The following is a 20,271-nucleotide window of genomic DNA, read 5'->3' as shown; positions in this document are numbered from 1 at the left end:
AAACAACCTAGATGCCCCTCAACTGAAGAATGGATTAAAAAAAATGGGGTACATTTACACAAAGGAGTATTACTCAGCTGTTAAAAATAATGACATCAGGAAATTTGAAGGCAAATGGATGGAACTAGGAAAAAAACATCCTAAGTGAGGTAACCTAGACCCAGAAAGACAAACATAGTATGTACTCACCCGTAGGTGGATAGTAGCTGTACAATAAAGGATCACAACCCTAAAGAGGCTAGGTTACAAGGAGGGCCCAAAGGGGAATGCATAGATTTCCCTGGGAAGCAGAAATAGAGGAGATCTCCTGGTTAGACTGGGAGTGGGTGGGGTTGGATGGTGGATGGAGGGGGAGAATATTGAAAGAGATGTCTTAATATGGAGGGCATTTTGAGGTCAGGTAGAAACCTGCTGCAAGGGCTGACCTCACCTAAGACTCCTAGCAATAGCGGATAAGTAGCCTGAACTAACCGTCTCCTGTAATCAGATTGGTGACTACCCCAATTGTTACCAGAGAACCTTCATCCAGTAACTGATGGAAACAGATGTAGAGACCCACAGCTAAGCACTGGGTTGAGCTCAAAGAATCCTGTTGAAGAGAGGCAGGAAGGATCCTATGAGCCAGGGAGGGTCAAGATCATCACAAGGGGACCCACAGAAACAAATAACCTGGGCTCATAGGAGCTCACAGAGTCTGGACTGACAGCTGGGGAGTCTTCTGGGGACCAACCTAGGCCCTCTACATATATGTGACAGTTGTGTTACTTGGTCTACTTGTGGGTCTCCTAGCAATAGGAGCAGGGACTGTCTCTAATGCTTTGTCTGGCTTTTGGGAACCTATTCCTCATACTGCCCAGCCTTAATACAAGGGGCGGAGCTTAGCCAACTTGATACGGCATGCTTTGTTGATACCCTTGGGACACCTGCCCCTTTCTGAACAGAAACAGGAGGAGTGGATGGGCGGGGACAGAGGGGAGATGAAGGGGCAGGAAATGGGAAGAGAAGGGAAATGGAAACTGCAGTCAAGATGTAAAAGAACTGAATAAATTTAATAAAAAAAATAAAATCTACCTAAAATAATTGCATCTCTTAAATAACACATAAATTTGAAGTCCTGGGGGCCTCATTGCTGCACACCAATTTCCCTTGTCATTTTTCCACCAACATCCCACTGCTGCCATTGGAGTTCATAGGCTTCCTCTTGCTGATGCTGTCAGTTCTTCAATCGCAGCATACAGTTTGTGCATCATCCATTCCATCACTACTCAGCATTTGTTAGCATTGGAAGACATGGTGCTTGCCATCAGTCCTTCAAGGTAGCTACTGAGGCTGACCCCTTCCGTGGTGATGATAGCTTGCTGGGTCAGAACAGTTTTCTCTAGGTCCTGGGGGTACAGCTTGTGTGTGAGCCTCTCATCTACTGAGACCCTAATTGAAATAAGGTATTGGTGGACTTGAACTCCATTGTCTTCTTTATGGGGTCAACTACAGAATGCTCTTGCATATATTTTTTCATTTATGCTGCACCAATAAAAGACTTCACATCAGAAGGCAGGAACGCACTCCGTGCTGAGGAGTCTGTGGCTATGCAGATTTCCCGAGGGATCAAGATGTCTGTCCAGCATGCCAATGCCAACCACAATCGGGTTCATGGGGTTTGGGTATTTCTGCACTGTGCCAGTGGTAACCATATCCCGTGGGTGATCAATGATGTGCTGTCAAGTCCAGCTCTTCATGATGCCAGCCACCTGCCTGGTATCCCTAATTCATTCCTTCTTATGGCTGAACAATATTCCTGTGTGTGTGTGTGTGTGTGTGTGTGTGTGTGTGTGTGTGTGTGTGTGTGTGTAGTTTCTTTATCTGTTTGCCTATTGATAGTCATATGATCCATCAACAAATTCTTCCATCTATTTTCAAAATCCATCTAAAATCCAGCCCCTTTCATCAGCCTCACTCAAACTATAGTTGTTGCCACTAACACTCAAGCCCTATGTCATATAACTTCCCTGTTCAAACTATCTCATGTATCCCTGTTTCAATTGCAGAAAGGGGTCCAGGTCTTATCATGGTCATGTGATTTCTTCTGCACCATTAGCTTTTGATCTTATCTCATTGAATCTCTCTTGCCTATTATACTCTGTCCATATTGGCTCTCCTACTGTTCCTCAAACATATCAAGTATGCACTCACTGTGGTACACAACAATTTGGCCAAGGATACACCAGCCTCAATCTCTGGAATCTATTTGTGTGATCCTGTTTCGTTCTTGTTTTTGCTTGGCTGAGCCTTGGACCCGGAGCCCAGCCCATACTATGCAAGTGCTCCACCACTGAGCTGTATCTGCAGGAAAGTCATTGTTGATATGATTGTGTTTAGAAATATAGGCCTGGAGAAATACCTAGGATGATCTAATGGACCTTAAACATCATTACACGGACTCTTTAACAGAGAGGCAGAGGCCATGTGACACAACCAGAGGAGAAGATAATGAAAAGATAGAGCAGAGAGATATTTGAAGATGCTAGACTAGACAGGGATGCTGTGGCCATAAGCCAAGGAACGCTGCAGCTACCAGAAACCAACAGAAGGTGGAACTCCTTGACGTTCAACCCCAGATATGGCCTGGCCAGCACACTCCTTTCAGACAGACCCTGACTTTGATAGAACCCTTTTATGTCACACGTGTTATGAAAGTGCTCTGTCACTAAGCCAACCTGTAGCCCTGACTTTCTGGTTTCACCAAGCTTATTGTCATTTGACAACAGCCTTAGGAAACTCACATAAACATCTTTTGCCATTTCCTCATCCTAGTATCTCCCCATGCCAGATATGAGTAATGCTAATTCCTCGACCCCTTCAAGTCTCTGACCAAATACAGTTTCAGAGAGGCATCCCCCTATACCCCTATGTAAATCCCACACATGCACTCATGTGTATGCACACACGTTCTTGCAATCACCATCTCTATTACTTTTCCTATCATTATTATTTTCTAACATTTTATGTATTTTTGCAGCTTCCCACTCCTAAAATGTCACCTTCAAAAGCACAGATATATTTTTCTCTTGTAGTTACTCTATATTACAAGCACATAAAACAGTACCTTTTACAGGGCAGAAGCCTAATAACTACTTGTTAAACAAGTTTGGTTTCCTTGAATTGTTTACAGCAGTTCCCCAGGAGCAATAATTGTTGTCTGGCTCTGCATTTATCATGTATTTTTAACAATGCCCACAAATGATCAGTCACAAATATCTTGGTCTAATCTTGCATTAAGAAGGTCAGATCTGGGGCTGAAGAGGCAGTTCAGTGGCTAAAAGCACAAGCCGCTCTTGCACAGGATCCAAGTTCAATTCCCAGCGCCGGAACCAGGTAGCTCACAATAGTATGTAACTCCAGCTCCAGAGCATCCGACACCCTTCCCAGTCACACTCATTCTTGTGCACAAGCCCCTACCCCCCAACACACACATTGAAAATAAGTAATTGTTTTAAAGGTCAGATAAAGATACAAGCTCTAAAAACCAACAGTGCCCTACAATAGTATACAGTTCAGGGAGCAGTCCCCTAAGGAGTTTTATAAGGTATATTCTGGGCTTTACAAATCACATCTTTGGGGCAATGCCCAGGTGTCAACATTATTTTAGAAAAACAGTAAGTAGCTGGATTTAGGAGCTACCTCAGACGTTTTTTTACCCATATACTTGAAAACTTGAGAAAGAAATGTTATTTCATTTTGTTATATTTTTGCAATCAAATGCGAATGTTTTTCAGCATTGTGTGTCAGACACTAATTACTTTTCCATTACCTAAAACGGTCACAGCTGTTATTGTGCCACACCTGTCACTGGGTAAGATCATTTCGGGAGCTGTCAGATTTTATGCTGTCCATCAAATGTGTTGACTTTCCACGTCAGCAAAGGCCATGATTCTACTTCCTGCAGAGAGGACCTCTCCAGGTTCCTCTAAATCATACTGCTACCTTATTGAATGTCGAGTAAGCACTATTATTTTTTTAATTTTTTATTTGTTCCGTTTAATTTTGTTTTGATTTTTAAAATTGAGTAGTATTTCAGTTTGTGGTTTACTTTTGTTTTTGTATTTAAATGAAAGCAAACGTATTATATAGTGACCTATTTTACTGTTGGCACAATTGCGGCTTGAACCTCACCCTTCTGATCTATAGGGATGGTCTGGAAGTGTTTTGTTTGTTTGTTTGTTTTTCATTTGTTTTTAATTATGTAGATGTGTTTGTACATCTAATGCTATTGCCTGTGGAGACCAGAGGCATTGGGTCCCACTGAAACTGGAACTTAGGCAGTTGGGAGCCACCTGTCCTGGGTTCTAGCAACTGAATTCAGGTCCTCTGCAAGAACAGTTTACCTTCTTAACCCCTGAGCTCTCTCTCTCCACTCTCAGTTAGGGACTTGGTATGTTCCAGATTTTTCCTCAGTTTTTGAAAACCATTCTCTTGGTGGAGAATGAATGAGGTTAGTCATGGATTCAGTTGAGAAACTGGCTTCTGGCGTGAGAAGGCGATCACCTTGTCATTTGACCGTGCTCACTTCTCAGCTGTCCAGTTCTGGCCCTAGTATCTTCAGGTATCATCTTTAGATCTCACGTGCAGCAGCTGCATTCTGTTTTGAAGCCAATATTGAAGAAATGGCAGGGTCATCAATAAACTGATACAAAAAGACTCTGCTGTTATCTATCGCTGTCTTGAGAGCTTTTGTCTACGGAAGTCAAAAGAAAGAAGAAAGCAGATTTTAAACAAAACAACTGATGCATATTGTATGTACTGGGAACTGTGGTTAGTGTTCGATGTACATGATCTCATTTAGTACTTTGAGGTCAGTATTAGTATCTGCATTTGCCATGGGAGAAACTGAGGAATAGCTCGATTAAATAGCTACAGAGCAGTTAGGTCACTTGGCTTGCTCAAGCGACCCATAAGCATTTGATCAAAGATTCCACTCTAGACCTGTCTGACTCCACATTTATTATTTAGCCAATTACTTGGCTTGCTGCAGTGTAATTTTAATCAAAGAATCTCAGGTCTCAAAACGTTTCTCTTGAAAGAGAGAACTTGTCCCGCAAATTGAGGAGAAGATTGGTTCTTCTTTACTCAACTTGGGTTCCAATTCCAGAGAAAGACCGCGTGTCTGGGAACTTTGAGGAGGAAGCCGGGCTTTAAAGAAAAAACAGAGCACGGCTATAAAGAGTCAGATGGCTGACATCTGGACAGCTTGTGGTGGGGCTGAGAAGGCTGCTGTGTGAATTACAAAGGTATGACAAATTTTTGACTCTGTTCTAATTTGGCTCAGCCTGCCTCTCTTCAAGTTTTTTGGCATAGCTTCTGCCATTTGGGCTAAAATGCCCTTTCATGAAATGGTATACTGCGGAGGATTATCGTGCCGGGTCTCTGTTTTGTTTTCCACCTCACTTTGTTTATATGCTGCAGGGGAGGGGTCTCGTCATCTTTGATGGCTCCTTACATCATATTCTCGACTCAGGGTGTGGAGAGCCCCTGAGTCTAAGCATTTACAGTTACACAGGGATTGTTACTGGGGTGTCTGGCTCTCAGGGGTCCCTGCAGGAGTGCGGAGCTCTTACAAAACCTCGTGGGCTCCGGCTCTTCATGAGGTTCTTGCTCTCCGCAGCCTCTTGACCAGCAGCGGCCCGATGCTCACAAACTGACATCTGGACTAATTCCCATTAACAATCCAATGTGCTGTGTCTGACTTTTCAATCTTAATCAAACTTTAAAAGTATCTTGTTTCAGTTTCTACATAGGAAAGGATTTCAAGTTACAATGTGGCATGAAACTGACTTCAGAATTAAGAAGACTCTGGATGGCAGATTCAAGGCCAGACAGCACCTGAGTTCTGTGTTGCCACACAGGACAGTGGAAATGTGAGGTGACCCTTCAGACCACTAAGCGGAGGTTCTCAACTTGTGGGTCTCAGTCCCTTGGGAGGAATGATCCTTTCACAGTAGTCGCCTAAGAACATTGAAAAGCACAGATAGCTACATAATAATTCATAATGGTAGCAAAATTACCATTTTAAGTAATTTTGTAGCAACAAAATTAATTTTATGTTTGGAGGTCACCATAACATGAGGAATGATATTAAAGGATCACAGCATTGGGAAGGTTGAGAACCACTTTTATAGAGTCTACAGAAATTGCTCTCGCTACGTGCATTTCACAGGTGGACAAAAAGACCACAGAGAAGCAACATAACTCACAAGGTCACCTACCCATGCAGTAGTATAGAAAGGATTAAAACCTAGGTCTGTCTTACCTGAAAGTTATTGTTTTCAGTTGATCCAATATTTTCAATTAATTTGAACAAGGCAAGGTTAATACTGGGTTTGTACTCTGAGTTTGGGTAAATACAATAAAGGAAAAAACAAGACACAAAGATAATCAATAGCAGACTCTTCCCTACATGTAAAAATCTTAGGAAAGTAGGCAGCCAATATGAGTTCTGATCCCAACTTACTGTACCAAGTTACCATGTCAGTGAGCTAGAGAAATGTATTCAGTTCTCACAGCACTGGACTCCTCAGTCAATGAGCTTCGACTGTCCTCCAAACATAAGCTTATATTTCATTGTCTAAACACAATGGTAGTGCTCCATTAACAGGAACATATGACAAAATTCCTCTTACATGAAAATTAAATTAGGCAGTGTTCTTACATCCTCTAGAGTCCCTACTTGCCGGATTTACGTTCATTTGCATTTAATTGTTCACTTCTGGCTGTGAAAAATTACAAATAAAACTTTGATTTAGGCTGGGCATGGTAGCACACACCTGTAGTCACAACACTTAGGAGTTAAAAGATGGAGGTTTATGAGTTCAAAACCAGCTTGGACTACATAGCCATGCCCTGCTTTAAAAACATAAACAGAACAACCACACAACTTTATAGAGTGGGGCAATGGTAACATATTATTAAGCAAAATCAATGCAGGTCCACCTTATTTTAAACATAGAGGCATTAGAATATTAATTATAGCCAACACATAGATGGATTTTTTCTAGTTGTTTTTAATATGGTGCCTGTAATTGTTTCTACAACATAATGGACATCTTTTCTTTAGTTGAAAACTTAATCCTTAATTTTGACAGGGAAAATTTAATCTGAGTTTCATTATTTAGATTTAGATAAATATCTACCTAAAAATTGTAGTCTGCTTCAATTTCCACAGCCTATTGGTAATTAAAGATGCTTATGTATCAACTTTTGAAAGCTGAAAACATCTTAATGTGTGTGTGGTGATATTTTATTTGTACTGAAATGTGATTTTATTTGTATGTTAATAAATAAAGTTGCCTGGGGGTCAGAGCTAATAGCAAGCCATAGCAGAAGCTAGGCGGTGGTGGTGCACGCCTTTAATCCCAGCTCTTGGGAGGCAGAGCTGGGCAGATCTCTGTGTGTTCAAGAATACAGCCAGCATGGAGACACACGCCTTTAATCTCAATACCAACCATAGAAGACCTGGAGGTCTGTACAGACAGGCAGTGACGAGGAGGTCATGTGGTTGGGTTTACAACCAATGAGAAGGCAGAACAGAAAGTCAATAAAAAGGACAGACACACAGGAAGTAGGCCTCTGGCTGAGGGAAGGACAGCAGTGGCAGGGCAGGAAGTTTAAGGAAGGTTATAGTCTCAGCTCTTATCTATTGCTCTGACCTCTTGGCTTTTAACTCTGTATTTGGCTCTGTGTTTCTTATTTAACAAGACAGTTACATCTACATGTGTGCCGAAGTACATAGAAATATTGTACAGAATTGTCTATGCATAAATGCCCAGCTTAGCCTACCTGGCATACACATCAAGCTACTACAGACTCATCTTCAGACAGTAGCATACTTGAGAATTGATTTTTTCCTTTGTGCTTCTGTGAATTATACTAATTTCCCAAAATGAACAAATATTACACCCATAATAAAAAGGTTATTTCTACAGTATTACAGATAATGTTTCATTCATCAACTCTAAGCTATCTTGGTACTTGTTATATTTTATTTACTTCAGTAACTGTAAATGCTGGTGAAGGTGACTGACATCCGCTGTCAGAATATCTAAATATCAGACACACTTACTAAACAGAGAGAACTCAATTTCTGAAGATTAACAGTATGAAGCCATAGGAAGACAGTCACAATGAAGGGTCATCTGAAACCTGTCACAGCCAACTTGATGGCAGCTTACTATTAATAGCGAGGCTGCTAAGATAACCGTAAACAATGAGACTTAAGAATAAATGGAAAAGCGATGTGCTAGAGTCCTAAAACTAGTTTTTCCCATAAAAGAGGCTGGCATAACCACCATTAACGATTTCAACTCCAACATTCCGAATCCGTGAATTCACTTGCATTAATACATTTATTTTGCAGGCTGAATACCCTTGCATAGAAACTAGTTCTGGGCATGTGCAGTTGAAGCATTATTTATTTTGGTTATTTATAAATATAATCCATTTTCTAAAAAGTATTGTTAAAACCATTTGTCTGGTAAAGAGTACATCAAAATTCATTGAAAAGGAAAATAAAGGAATCCCATTCTTTCACTTAATTATAAAAAAATCATAGAAACCTCTAGAGAAAGAACTAAAATGGCCTGAGAGACTCAGTGGCTTCTTATGAAAATGAGAGTTTAAAACCATAGCTTGTTGGCCTGAGATAATTCATACCGAACCCAATGAATAAGAACAAAACATCAAATATTCGGAAAATGAAGAATATAGCAAAAGCCATAAAAGAACATTCCACTTAATCTGGCAGGAATTGAAAATTCAGTCTGTTACTCAAAAGTTTATGTATGTTAAGAATTTAAGCACGGGGCTGGAGAGATGGCTCAGAGGTTAAGAGCACTGACTGCTCTTCCAGAGGTCCTGAGTTCAATTCCCAGCACCCACATGGTGGCTCACAACCATCTGTAATGAGATCTGGCACCCTCTTCTGTATACATAATAAATAAATAAATCTTAAAAAAAAAAAAGAATTTAAGCACTGGTCATACGTTAAAAAAAAATCGAATGTACGTGAAAATTTTATCCATTAAATTTGGGGACTATTGTCCTGTTAAAAGTCCAAGAAGACATAGGCTAATTTTCCCAAGAATTCAATCATATTCAAGGTCATCAGTCTTCCAAGTATGAGGTTTTTATATAGCAGTGTATCATGATGAATTTTTACAGACTTAAATGCATACATAAAGTTGGGTTAAATTGGCTCATAAAGTTATAGAGGAGAGTGGTTTGGGGTTTTTCTTTTGAACTCTGGATCTGGTTTTCTTAGAAGGCTGTTGTGTTCTACCAGGATATCCCCTTAGCCTTACATTATTAAGGAAGCTGCTGACTGAACCAGTATGGTGTTTCAGATTTTGACTGTCTGTTTTTGAAGCTAATTCTCAGCTCTATTATTTCCCAGAAAAATGGGCACTAAAGAGTGTAGACGAGGATGCCCACAATAAGCAGATTATCTTCCCCCTGTTAATTGTACAGCCCGACAATGCATCGTCCTCCCGGGTGCTCAAATGAAAGAGCGACGCTTCCCACCTTTCCCTCTATCCGCAGACCCACCTAAAGAGTTTCACAATCCATGTCGCTTCAAATGGAGGCCGAATGAAGGAAGACACAGCTATTACCTTTCCTAAAATGTCAAAACCGTAAATATTTCCAAATATACCCTATGCCGGGCACCATGCGGGCTTCATTATTTTGAATTTCGCAGCAGCCCCATGAGGTACGTTGATGTTACTTCCCTTTGACAGAAAACTGAGACATCCAGTGATTAAGTGGACGCTGCTGGAAAGTGACTATGCCGGGTTTTACTGTCTCCAAAAGTCAGGAGAATTTCTTAAAATTCACTCTTTCAGGCTCTCTGAATAAGAACAACTTGATTTTTATTTTTGTTTTTTTTTGTTTTTTGTTTTTTGAGACAGGGTTTCTCTGTGTAGTTTTAGTGCCTGTCCTAAATTTCACTCTGTAGACCAGGCTGGCCTCGAACTCACAGAGTTCTGCCTGGCTCTGCCTCCCGAGTGCTCGGATTAAAGGCGTGCGCCACCACCACCCGGCTTTTGATTTTTTTTTTTTTCTTAAATAAACAAGAACCATGGACGCCCTTCTCTCCTTACCTTGTGGACAGAGATTCTAGTCCAGGAAGTTCAGGTAAAGACCCAAACATCTCCTGTTTCCTAAGCTTCAGAAATGATTCTTGTGTTCTGTAGGTCAGAGAACCACAGCTTCCCATCCCATTTTCTTGTGTGCCCTCTTGGTTTATAGACTAACACCTTTTGGGCTCTGCTTTCTCCCCATCCCTCTTCACAACATGTAAGCACATCTCTCCCTTTGCTGAACAGGCAACAAAAGTTGGACCATTCCTTCATTTAGCAGTTATGAATGTGGCTCCTCCCCACAAAAAAAGTCAACAAATGATGGTACCTGTCCTTCTAACTCACATGGCATCCATACAACACTAACACTTCAATTACATTCTTAAGTGAGGGAGATGGGAGATAGTCCAGTCAGTGAAGGGCTTGCTGTGTAAACAGGAGCACCTGAGTCCCATGGAAACCCCTGCCCCTAAGTAAAAAGCCTGGCATGCTGGCTAAAAACCTCTCAGCTCTGGGGAAGCAGAGACAGGTGGCTCCTAGAGCTTCGTGGCCAGTCACCTACCTTAATTGTTGAGCCTCAGCATCTAGTTAGAAACCAGGTCTCAAAAAAGGTGGAAAGTACCTGAGGAGGAAAGCCCACACGGTTGTCTGTCCCCTGGCGTTCATATGTGTGCACATATATTACCTGTACATATACCTGTATACCCACATGCAACACGCGCGCGCGCACACACACACACAAATGAGGAGAAATAATTTTACCAGTGCTTCTTAAGAACATGTAAAAGAAACTGCTTTTAAACCCTGTCCATTTGCACCTGTATCAAACCCCTCCTGCAAGTGGCAGATGCAGGGCCGTGACTCTTATGGAAGGGACAGTCTCTGCAGATGGGCTGTGGATATCCAAGTGGTTCCTGCTGGACGTAATAGGAGCACGTAATACAAGAAAATGCTATTTAAATGCTAATCTTGTGTCATCATAATATCCGTTCTGACTCTGCTTCGGGGTGACAAGGAAAAGAAATAGGAGCAGCGGCAGCAGGGACAGAGTGTGAGCGGGTCATGTGACACATTGCAAGCATGCTGCTGAGGAATGCTAAAACCAGGAAACCCTCGTAGGAGGCAAAGGCAGTCCTTAAACTGGTAAAAAAAAAAAAAAAAAAAAAAAAAAAAAAAAAAAAAAAAAAAAAAAAAAAAGAGTAGGTTTCTACCATTGGATACCGTGGTGGGACACAGACTCTGTGGATCTCTGTAAAGTCAAGGTCATTCTTGGTCTATGTAGTGAGCTCCAGGCCAGCCAGAGCTACAAAGTGAGGCCCCTGTCTCAGAAAAAGAAAAAAAAAAGGGGGGGGGGAGGAAGAAAGGGAAATAAAATAAAAAGGTACATTCTTATAGCCAGGCATGGTGTTGCATGCCTCTACATCAGGACTTAGACAGTGACAGGAAGATTGCTAGAAGTCCAGGGACAGCCTAAACTACAACAGGACCCTGTCTTCAGCAAAAGAAAAGGGAAGAGAGGAAGGAAGGAGAGGGGAGAGGGAGAGGCAGAGGAAGGGTGTGATTCTCACAAGTCTTGCTAGAACAGCTGGAGCAGATGAGGAACCAGTTTTTCAAAGACACCACTCTTAACCTTGGATCACGACTTTCTGCTGGGTGACCACTCCCAGAATGCTCGCTCCTAAACAACATTGCATGGGATGTTTCAATCTAATTATAAGTGATTTTTTTTTTCTGGGCCTGTTAATACTTTCCACTATTAAAATTGTGTGTGTGTGTGTGTGTGTGTGTGTGTGTGTGTGTGTGTGTGTGTGTGTTCAAATAGGTGCACATGTGTGTGTGTGGGGGGGAGGGTAGGCCAGATATCAACCCCTAGTATTGTTCCTCAGGTTTCTTCTACCCTGTTTGTTTTTTGTTATTTTTCATAGAGTCTCTCACTGGCCTGGAAGTCACCAAGTAAGCTATGCTGATTGGCCAGTGGGCCCCAGGGATCTGTCTGTCTCATCTCCCCAGCACCAGGATTCAAAGCGTGCACCATCATGTCTGGTTTTTTTCTTAATATGGATTCTGAGGATTGGTCTCAAGTGTATGGCAAGCACTTTACTGATCTTGCTATTCCCCTAGCCCTACTGAAATCTCTAATGGAAGGTCTTTTCATGAGTTCTATCCATCCAGCTTCTTCCTGTGTGCGCAGTAATACGTCAGATGCTTTTCAGTGTGGTCTATATCACTTTCTATGTGATATAGTTCTGTTTGCTCAGTAGTGTTATCACTAACACAGAATTTGGCCTGTGCCTGAAGGAAAATGGGACAAATTTACACAAACAAAGAACAAAAAAAAAACAAACAAAAACTATTTCCTGCTTATAGTTTAAAAAAAAACTGAGTTTTTAATATATTATGCTTTTACTGAAAATCCAATCTTATTTCCAGTCGATGGGAGTGTAGTGGTTTGAAAGAAAATGGCCCCCATAGGGAGTGGCACTATTAGGAGGCTTGGCTTTGTTGGAGGAAGCTTGTCACTGTGGGGGTGAGCTTTGGGGTTTCCTATTCTCAAGCTATGCCCAGTGTTACAGTTCACTTCTCATTGCCTTTGGATTAAGACACAGAACCCACAGTTTCTTCTCCAGCACCAGCACCAGCCTGCCTGCATGCCGCCATGCTCCCCGCCATGATGATAATGGACTAAACCTCCGAAACTGTAAGCCAGCCCCAGTTAAATGTTTTTCCGTTCTTAGAGTTGCCATGGTCATGGTGTCTCTTCACTGCAACCGAAACCCTGACTGAGACAGGGAGGGTATAGTGCTCAGCTGAATGTGACCTGATGTGAAGCATTGACAGTCAGATTCATCCAGAATCCTCTCAATTCAATCCTGCAGAACATGTCCCCAAACCACACATTATTCTCTTTACAGAGTTGATGACTCTCACATGCCCACTGCCAGAAGATTTAATCAGCACCGGTAGCATAATAGAGAGTCGTGTTTTGTTCTTTTCTCTCAGAATAGCCTCTTTTGTCTTTCACCCAAATCACATACTCAGCGTAAAATCTGAATAAATGCAGTTGCTCAATGATCTTAACACGCTGGAAGCCACAGAACAGGTCTTTGGAGGAAAAGAGACGTTGGGGGTTGGGTTACATAATCATCATAGAATGTCTTGAACCAAGAGGAATCAAGCTTCCAAACTGCTGTCATATGCAAGCCCAAACTGTCCCTTTTTATAGTGGCGATGGTCTATTAAAGTGGAGTGAGGATTGGTGCTGAGGGACTGAAGTTCCCCTTGCTTCACTCATATTTCTGCAGTTTTTTGTTTTTATTTTGTTTTTTTCTCAAGCAGAGACTCTGACTGCCTTTGTTCTGGGTCATCATTGGAAGGGTGTTTCTTCTCTCTCGAGCAGAGGGCAAGGATATGTTTTGTACAATGTAAAATGTTCAGGTTCCATAGCTTTGGGTCCCTCCAACACAGTGAACATGAGGAGAGCCACATGTGTCATGCCACCCTGATGGGATTGAGGTTCAGAGCTGGAGAACGATCAGTGTCCATACTCTATCTGCTACTGTTGCTGTGATTAGCAAAGACCTTTGTCTCTAACTCGAGGTCAAACGTCTCCACCAGCATCCATGTAGCAAGCTGACGTGTCTGTTCATACCCAGTGTCAAAATTTCTGCCTCTTTATAGTTCTTTACAGAGCAAGGGGGAGAAACCCTTGAGGTCATTATTTTCTCATTTAAAAGAAAGTCAAGAGACATTCTCACCTATTTTGGGAATGCTGTTTGTTTGCTTATTCATGAAAAGACAGGATAGGATTTCTTGCTTTGGGTTCTGTGAGGTTTCTTGCTTTGGTTAGGAATCTAAAATCCCACATGGCAGGCACATGCTGTAATAAATCTCATTTATTATAGTATTGTCAATGAAAGCCAGGAAAAGACCAATGAGATACAAACAGGCTTAGACAGATAACTCAATACAATGACAAATAGATTTTTACCGCTGCTGTCATACGTTATACAATGCATATTCATTTTTGTTAATACTTAAAAGCAGAAAGAGGCACTGGGGAGAGGTCTCATGTGGTAAAGAGCTTGCTGTGTGAGCATGAGAACCTGAGCTCAAATCCCCTCAAACCCATGCAGGAAGTTTAGTATGAAGGCACATCTGTAATTCCAGACCGAGGGAAGGAGAGACAGAAGGATCCTGGGGGCTTGCTGGACATCCATACTAGCAGAATCAGTTTCACCAAGTTTCAGTGAAAGAGCCTATCTCAAAATGGTAAGATAGAGAGCAATAGAGGAAGACATCTGATATTGACCTCAGCCTCTCTCTGTCTGTCTGTCTCTGTCTGTCTGTCTGTCTATCTGTCTGTCTGTCTCTCTCTCTCTCTCTCTCTCTCTCACACACACACACACACACACACACACACACACACACACACACACACACCAGAGAGCACTGGGGCATGATATAAATGGAAAGAAACCTGAGTGACATCTTTAAAGGATTGTCTTTGGATGGGAACTGTCTGTGCAGGCCTGTAATCCTGGCACTGTGTGGAACTTAAGCAGATAATTGAGTTTATGGAAGCACCTGAGGGTAGTGTGGGTTAAACTCCATGGTGAGAGTAAGGCCAGTTTGAGCTACACAGCAGGACAACCCACACCTCTATACCCACACAAAAAAAGAAAGAAAATTTTAAATAAAAACAGATATAAAGATATCAAGTTTCTTCTCTCTAAGGGGTGATAGTCAATCTTGTCTCAACTTGACTGAGTTGTAAGATATCTGGCCTCAGATATCTGGTTATATATTGCTGAGTATAGCTGGAGAGTTTTCTCTCTGGTCCCACCAAGTCCCGGCAGTTCCTTAGCCCACTTATAAAATAAACATACAGGCACTTATATTATTTAAACTGCTTGGCCATTAGCTCAGGCCTATCATTGTCTAGCTCTTACTCTTATATTCAGCCCATTTCTATTAATCTATACTTTGCCATGTGGCTCGTGGCTTACTGGTACCTTACATCTTCCTTGTCCTGGCGGCGGCTCCAGGCAGTCTCTCCCTTCCCTTCCTGTTCCCGCAGTTCTCTTCTCTGTTAGTCCCACCTATACTTCCTGTCTGGCTATTGGCCAATCAGTGTTTTATTTATTAACACATTTGCCATACAGAACATCCCACAGCAGCTGAGTGTATCTATGAGGATGTTTCTGAAAGACTTCAGCATTTTTAGTAGTAGTAGTAATAGTAGTGTGTGTGTGTGTGTGTGTGTGTGTGTGTGTGTGTGTGTGTGTGTGTGTGTATGATGTGGGTGTGGGCACATGTGCACGATACATGTATGGAGGTTATAGGACAGCTTTGTGGAGTTAGTTCTCTCCCTCTCCCTCTAAATGGGTTCCAGAAATTTAGGACATGTTTCCAGGCTTATGTGGCAAGAACCTTTACCTGCTGAGCCATCTCACAGACATTTGAATTGGTGAACTGAATAAAGTAGATGGCACATGTGGTTGTAGACTGATACTATCCACTCCTTCCAGGATCCAAATACCACACAAAAGCTGATGAATTCACTCTCTCTGCTCATCCTTTTGTGTTCTTGGCTGCTGTGGAATAATCCTTCAGTGGGAATATATGTCACTATGATTGGTTTAACAAACAAGCTGACTGGCCAATAGCTGAACCGGATAAAGTTGGGTGGGAAAGCCAAACTGAGAATGATGGGATGAGGAAGGGAGGAGTCAGAAGAGTCACCAACCAGACAGAGAGCGAATTGGACACACAAAATGAGATAGAGATAAAAGCCACAAGCCTCAGGGTAGCACATAGATTAATAGAAATGAGTTCAGTTGTAAGAGCTAATTAGTAACAAGCCTGAGCCATTGGCCAATCATTTCTAATTTATATTACATTTCTGAGTCAGTTATTTGGGAAGCAGCTGCCAGTTATGTGGGAGTAAGCAGGTCAGGACAGGAAAACTCCATCTATACTTGGCTTATAAGGGCTCCAAACTGAAAGCAAATTTATACCACCAGCCCCCTGCTCTCACACCTTCAAACCACACTATTGGTTTTCCTATGCCACCAGATTGCATAGCTCTCAGCCTCCACTGTAATGTGAACTAATACCTTAAAAATCATTCTCTTTTGGCCGGTTGGTAGTAGAGCATGCCTTTAATCCAGCACTCCAGAAGCAGAGGCAGGAGAATCTCTGTGAGTTCAAGGCCAGCATGGTATACAGAGTGAGTTTCAAGACAGATAGGGCTACACAGGGAAACCCTGTCTCTAAAATCCACAAATAAATTAATAAACAAACAAAGAAGTTCTCTTTCTAGATTTTATGTATATAATATATAAATGATATATGGCATAAATAGTGAACAGTATACATACACTGACATACATTTACCTAATGTGAATTCTGTAACAATATCATGTATTTTGTGGTACTTGACACATACTTTTACATATTATTATACTATTCAGCTTTTATATTATCTTTTGGAAATAAGCAATGTGGCATTTTAATTATTTGCAAGTCAAGGAAATGAACATTCTGTCTTATATCCGTTTGTGAAATTATATATAATTTAAATAATAAGCCAATAATAATTGGCTAGGTGTAGTGGTATACACTTACAATTCCAACATTCTGGGGGTTGAGGCAGGAAGATTGAGAATTCAAAGCCTACCTGAAATGCATTACAATTCCAACATTCTGGGGGTTGAGGCAGGAAGATTGAGAATTCAAAGCCTACCTGAAATGCATAGTGAGACATTGTCTCAAAAATCTAAAATAAGGACTGGGACTGTAGCTCAGTGGTTAGAATGATTGCCGAGCATGAAAAAAGCCTGAGACCAACACCCAGCATTGCTTAAAACTGAGCATGGTGGCACATGCCTGTATTCCCAGTACTTGGCAGAGACAGGAAGTTCTTAAGTTCAAGGTCATCCTCAACTACATAGTAAGTTCAAGGCTAGCCTGGGCTACATGAGACCCTGTCTGAAAAAAAAATTAATTAAGACAATAGTAATAACAGCAATGCATTCTCTGCTTTTCCACCCATTTTGCTTTACTGATAGTAGACTGTTGGTGAAATCTTTGCAATCTTCAATTTATAGCATTCTCTCAGAAAATTCCGAAGACAGAAAATAACTACGCTTAAACACTAGCCAACATAGAATCCTCTGGCACAGTTTTGCCCACAGACAGGCAGAGAAGTGCACGGTTTGTTTATATTGAATGCTCGGTTAGCTTGAAAAATGGCAGTCTGAGTTTCTTGGTGCTTAGTAACTCTTGTGCTTTATGAGAAGAGGTCAAAGGCAGAAGGGAAGTTCAAAACATTATTCTTGCGATCCAGCACAGTACCAGGAGCACAAGTGAGCCTCGTCTCCTTATTTCACTGGTAATAAATTTAAGTACTGGGCGTTTCACAGGAGCGGGCATCGGGGAGCACACTCCCTGTCCGAAATCATCTGTCAGTGATGGCTTTTCTCCTTACCATCGCAGATATTAATTACAAAAGCAAACATTCATTTGAACAGTTAGATCTTCTTTTACCATTTTTCTTAGTCAAACTCCATCAGTTTTGACAGGCAAACTTTTATAAAAACATATCATTTCACATGTCTGCTAAATTAGCTTGTTGCTATGTATTAACTTAAAACATTACTTTAACTGTTATACCAACAGTCAAAAACAGATGGGACTGCCGCAAGATGGTACAGCGAGAAACTCTGGGGACATAAACTGATTTTGTTGTCTTAATGAGAGCTATTTGGGAATAATTCTTTTTTCAAGTTCTTGCCACAAAGGAGAACATTTTTTTTTTCTGTTTACAGAAAATGTGGAAATCCTGAAACCAAAACAATATTCTCTAGTTGGTAGATACTGCATAAACTAAAAGAATAATCATTATTATTTAAGTACATACAGCATACTACCCGAAGTCTGTGTTCATCCCGGAAGGAAAGCTGCTCTCCTTCAGCAATGTTTCCCACTCTCTGAATAGAAGGATTGAGGACAGTCCGAAGGTGAAAGGGTAACAAACAGGAGAAACACTGGAAACAGACCGTGAAAGTAACAAATTGTCGTCGCCAGTGGTCAGTCACTGCCATTCCTTTCTGTCTTCGTATTCTAACAGCATCAAAGCTGAGCAATTTGAGATGAAGCCCTTGGTCTCTACTAACCACTTATTTGTATGTGGCATTCCTCCTCAGCACTATGTGCCAGTCATTGCTGTAGACAGCAGGTTTAGAACATAAGCAAACAGGAGCCCTGCCCTTAATCTCTGTGAATCCAGGCAAGAAATTAAAATCCCTTCTCATCCTAAGTGATATGGGCCTACTGTGTCATCCTTTGCTATAAAAGTCTTTGGAGGTTTTTGTTGGTTTGTTTTTCACCACTTTTGCTCTAGGACCATGGTGTTTACCATCTACAGTGTTTTATAAATGACTGTTCTTTGGTTTTTCCCATTGCCTTTTGTTTCCTTTTTTTTTTTTTTTTGTAACCTGAAGTTGAAGTTCCTAAATAAAGGAGTCTAGTCAGGATAGTAACAAGTCAATCATTATTCTGAGAGGTATTGAGTCTTTGATCTTCTCACCCTTGGGTCTTAATGACCATCTCCAAATTAACAGCTGAGGAATTTCCATTTAGGAGTCTGTATCTCCTGGTTTTACTATTTTATCCTGCCCTTTACTTGGTAGGAAATGGTTAAGAGTGAAAGGTCAGTTATGGGCACCATCTGTTATATTCCTCTATGTTGACCATAGCACTAATAATTTCTTTAATTCATAAAAAAATAACCAATGATTAAAAGGAAACAAGACTACTACCACATTCCGACATGTTCTGTTTCACACAGATATAATAAATGTCACATTTCTTTCAAATATTAAGTCTACAACAGACATATATATAGTAAGTATATACAGTAAGTTCTCACCTTTAAGGATAATGGTTTTTATTATGGATATATATATATATATATATATATATATATATATATATATATATATATATATAGAGAGAGAGAGAGAGAGAGAGAGAGAGAGAGAGAGAGAGCTACAACAAAATGGAAGGCCATGTGTATCTGGAGAGACACCAGTTCATATGTGCATTTCTATGGTACTGTTTTCCTAGCCACTGTTCTAGGCACTTGGGGTTGCAGAGATAGCAGATCAAACAAGGCTGAAGCCCGTGGAATACAATGAGTCCCCTGGTGGCATGAGCTGAGGAATGTGAGTTTCCCTTGACTGTTTTAAGTGGATCTTATTTCATGATCTTCTCAGACCATGAAGTTTTTTAAGTGGGACTATCATAAAGATTTTCTATGTGATGCATTCAAGCTATATAGATTTTATTGGGTGGAATTAGATATCTCACATCTGAGTCACTCCTAGGCATGATGGTGGAAGGCAGGGGACGGAGGGGGGGGAGCCGACAGACATAGCAGAGATTAAGGGAAACCCCTATTTATCATTTTGAGAGGATTCTTTTCATGTAGAACCCTGACTGTAACATGCTGGTACAAGCTTTCGGGATTCTCTCAATTTTACAACCAAAGGTGTTTAGCAAGTACCTGAACTCTAGCACATTCCATCGAGACACCGGATTTTCTGTTCACTCACTAACCAGAGAGATGACAACCCTGCACACCCAGCTAGCACTTCACACAACACTGATGCTTTGTTAAAGGGGGAGCTAATTATTATTCCAGTTTCTTGGCGTAAGTGTCTTGAATTCTTCTACTTGCTTATGCCCCGGGCATCAAGAGTAACAAAACCAAACGCAAGGCTCTCTCTGACTTACATTAATGAAATAACCCAGCCATGTTTTAGCGAAATTGTTTGTCATCAAATATACATGAAGGACCTGGTGCCCTACCTGACTAGACATGACAATTTAACTTGGTGTTTTCCATTGTGGCAACATGATCATAAACATATTAACAAGTCCCGCAGTGTGATCAACAACAGATGTAGAATTCAAAGTGTTGACAAGTCTCATCAGGTATTTGGGCCTTAGATGTTTTCCACCACGTCTAAATCCCATTGCTCCAAAAACTGCCTAAGCAACTGTTTTCAGAAAATCTGTTTGCTGGAAAAACATTCCCTTTTGTTTCATGCTTCAACTGGATGAGCAGACATAGATTCTC

The 20,271-nt window shown here is 41.1% G+C and overlaps 1 pseudogene; it reads right to left on the bottom strand.

The window, feature by feature from the left end:
* Window positions 1-1,067: 1,067 nt before the first annotated feature.
* LOC131924943 (PRELI domain containing protein 3B-like) lies at window positions 1,068-1,736 on the bottom strand (annotated as a pseudogene).
* Between the last annotated feature and the right edge of the window lie 18,535 nt (window positions 1,737-20,271).

The sequence above is a fragment of the Peromyscus eremicus genome, chromosome 15 (genome assembly GCF_949786415.1).
Source record: "Peromyscus eremicus chromosome 15, PerEre_H2_v1, whole genome shotgun sequence".
Lineage (NCBI taxonomy): Eukaryota > Metazoa > Chordata > Mammalia > Rodentia > Cricetidae > Peromyscus > Peromyscus eremicus.
The sequence above is the reverse complement of the archived record's forward strand: the minus strand, read 5'-3'. Positions and strand labels throughout refer to the sequence as shown.